The sequence below is a fragment of the Chrysoperla carnea genome (genome assembly GCF_905475395.1).
Source record: "Chrysoperla carnea chromosome X unlocalized genomic scaffold, inChrCarn1.1 SUPER_X_unloc_144, whole genome shotgun sequence".
In the NCBI taxonomy this organism is placed as follows: Eukaryota; Metazoa; Arthropoda; class Insecta; order Neuroptera; family Chrysopidae; genus Chrysoperla; species Chrysoperla carnea.
The window spans coordinates 13,640-17,500 of record NW_025408094.1 but is presented as its reverse complement, the minus strand read 5'-3'; the positions used below and the strand labels follow the sequence as shown (position 1 = coordinate 17,500).

Sequence of the window (3,861 nt, the reverse complement as noted above, 5' to 3'; positions counted from 1 at the left end):
ATATATTATGTTTTTGTTATATTTTATAAGTAAACAATTTTCTTAATTATTCATACTCAAATTTTTTTAATATTATTATATAATATTATTTTTATATTTATCTAAAGAGAAGAAAATAAAAAATAAATAATTATATATATTAATTTTTTTCGAGTATATTGAAAATTTTATTACAAATAAAATATTCCATAACAAAATATTAATATATAATATTTTTGTTTATTCTTCTTTATTTAATATTTTAAAAATATATTATTAATATCATTTATTATTAATATTATTATTAACATAAAGTTTTATAATATTATATATAAATGATAAAAAATAATATTGATATATTAATTTAAAAATGTCGACAAATAATAAAAAATATATAAATTTTAAATGCTATTAAAAACATTTTATATTTATTTTTTTCTTATATTTGGCGTAAAACATTCATATATAAATAATTTTACATTTCTTTTATAAAAATTTTATTTATCAATTTAATTAAATATGAAAAAATAAATTTTCTTTTTTAATTATTGATAAATTTCTTTTTCATAAAAAAAATTTTATGTAAAATAATCTTTTATTATATTAATATAATGTATACGACCCTCAGCCAGATGTGGTCCGGGAACAGTATCCAAGGACCGCAATGTGCGTTCGAAATGTCAATGTTCATGTGTCCTGCAGTTCACAAGTTGACGCGCAATTAGCTGCGTTCTTCATCGACCCACGAGCCAAGTGATCCACCGTCCAGGGTAATCTTTTTAAATTTTAAATGTAAGTATTATTATTAATAATAATCTTTATTTTTAATATAAAAAATAAAATTATTAATTTATATATCTTTATAAATTCTTTTAAAATAAAAAAATTTTTCTAGAATATAAATTATATATTTTATTTTAAATATATATATATATAAATTAAAGATATTATGGTATTAATAAATATATACATAACATTTTTGATATTTTTGTTAGTGCTAGCTAGATATAATAATTAATATTTGGTATATTTTATAGAAATGTATTTATTTTTTTTTTATAAATTATTTTCTACATAAAAATATATATAATATTAATATGGTACAAAACAAATGGGTTTGTTTTTTAACATAATAACTTTTAATAAAAAAAAAGAAATATCAAGACAAAACATAAAGAAATTTAAATTTGAAATAAATTTTATTCTTTAAAAAAATTTTATCTTGTGTTTTCTTTATTTTTATTATATAACATAGAAAAATAAAAATATAGATTATATCAATTATAATCTTATTTTATTTTTCTTAATAGAGATTATATACATATAAACAAATAATTTCAATATATTCTATTTTTAATTTCACTTTTTTATAAGAGAAATTATTTATAGATTTTATTAATAATTATTGTTTAATAATAATAATAATATTGAATATAAAAATATTTTATATGTAACAAATATATTATTAATATTTATATAATATTCTCTATATTATATGTATAGATATATTATGTGTATAAAAAAAGTTTGGCGTATTACTTTAATATGATATCATAACCAAAATAAATCTCTTTTAACACATAATTACTATTATATATTTTGAGAAAATTACATATTAATATGTTATTTTGTTAAAAAAAATATTTCTTATCAATAATATTTTTATTTTTTGGAATATTTAAAAACAATACAAAAAATATAAATAAATATATTTTATATATATCGTTAATGATCCTTCCGCAGGTTCACCTACGGAAACCTTGTTACGACTTTTACTTCCTCTAAATGATCAAGTTTGGTCATCTTCCCAGCAACATCGGCAATATCAGAAATATTGCCGCGTACCAGTCCGAAGACCTCACTAAATCATTCAATCGGTAGTAGCGACGGGCGGTGTGTACAAAGGGCAGGGACGTAATCAACGCGAGCTTATGACTCGCGCTTACTGGGAATTCCTCGTTCATGGGGAACAATTGCAAGCCCCAATCCCTAGCACGAAGGAGGTTCAGCGGGTTACCCGGACCTTTCGGCCTGGGAGGACACGCTGATTCCTTCAGTGTAGCGCGCGTGCGGCCCAGAACATCTAAGGGCATCACAGACCTGTTATTGCTCAATCTCGTGCGGCTAGAATGCCGCCTGTCCCTCTAAGAAGAATTATTTGTACGCCGGCAGTAAAAACCACATCAAAAAACTGCGTACCCATACACCATAACATATGCAACATAAAGCACAATATATACAAAATATAATCTTGATCGTTAAATCTCAAAAATACATGCATATATAAATACAATACATAACACACATGAAAATGAATGAAATGGGAAACAAACAGCCGATGGGCCTTGAGATGCCGGTAAAGTACGTCTATTTAGCAGGCTAGAGTCTCGTTCGTTATCGGAATTAACCAGACAAATCGCTCCACCAACTAAGAACGGCCATGCACCACCACCCACCGAATCAAGAAAGAGCTCTCAATCTGTCAATCCTTCCGGTGTCCGGGCCTGGTGAGGTTTCCCGTGTTGAGTCAAATTAAGCCGCAGGCTCCACTCCTGGTGGTGCCCTTCCGTCAATTCCTTTAAGTTTCAGCTTTGCAACCATACTTCCCCCGGAACCCAAAAGCTTTGGTTTCCCGGAAGCTGCCCGCCGAGTCATCGGAGGAACTTCGGCGGATCGCTAGCTGGCATCGTTTATGGTTAGAACTAGGGCGGTATCTGATCGCCTTCGAACCTCTAACTTTCGTTCTTGATCAATCAAAACATTTTTGGCAAATGCTTTCGCTTCTGTCCGTCTTGCGACGATCCAAGAATTTCACCTCTAACGTCGCAATACGAATGCCCCCATCTGTCCGTATTAATCATTACCTCGGAGTTCCGAAAACCAACAAAATAGAACCGAGGTCCTATTCCATTATTCCATGCACACAATATTCAGGCAAAATTTGAGCCTGCCTTAAGCACTCTAATTTGTTCAAAGTAAACGTACCGGCCCACCTCGACACTCAATTAAGAGCACCGCGACGGGATTGCAATTGGGGGCTGCCACCGCTCTTAACGGTTAAACACTTACGACAAATTACATAATAAAAATATATATAATGCATTAAATAAATAATAACACTAAAATATACTTTATACATAATCTGTACCACCCACCGGTAGGACGTCCCACATAACATGCTAGTTAAACAATGCGAGCATTGAACCAACAGTGTAGGACACAGATTCGACTACGAGCTTTTTAACCGCAACAACTTTAATATACGCTATTGGAGCTGGAATTACCGCGGCTGCTGGCACCAGACTTGCCCTCCAATGGATCCTCGTTAAAGGATTTAAAGTGTACTCATTCCGATTACGGGGCCTCGGATGAGTCCCGTATCGTTATTTTTCGTCACTACCTCCCCGTGCCGGGAGTGGGTAATTTGCGCGCCTGCTGCCTTCCTTGGATGTGGTAGCCGTTTCTCAGGCTCCCTCTCCGGAATCGAACCCTGATTCCCCGTTACCCGTTACAACCATGGTAGGCGCAGAACCTACCATCGACAGTTGATAAGGCAGACATTTGAAAGATGCGTCGCCGGTACGAGACCGTGCGATCAGCTTAAAGTTATTCAGAGTCACCAAATTAAACGATGCAAATTAAAATTTACACCGATTGGTTTTGATCTAATAAAAGCATTCCTTCCATCTCTGGTCGGAACTCTGTTTGCATGTATTAGCTCTAGAATTACCACAGTTATCCAAGTAAATGTGGGTACGATCTAAGGAACCATAACTGATATAATGAGCCTTTCGCGGTTTCACCTTAATTTGGCTTGTACTGAGACATGCATGGCTTAATCTTTGAGACAAGCATATGACTACTGGCAGGATCAACCAGGGA

At 31.8% G+C, this 3,861-nt stretch overlaps 2 non-coding genes across 2 annotated transcripts; both read right to left on the bottom strand.

Moving 5' to 3' along the window:
• Window positions 1–597: 597 nt before the first annotated feature.
• LOC123303834 lies at window positions 598–752 on the bottom strand. Its single transcript, XR_006535916.1, has one exon. It is a non-coding gene; the product is annotated as a 5.8S ribosomal RNA (ribosomal RNA).
• A 953-nt stretch (window positions 753–1,705) lies between these two features.
• LOC123303835 lies at window positions 1,706–3,861 on the bottom strand. Its single transcript, XR_006535917.1, has one exon. It is a non-coding gene; the product is annotated as a small subunit ribosomal RNA (ribosomal RNA).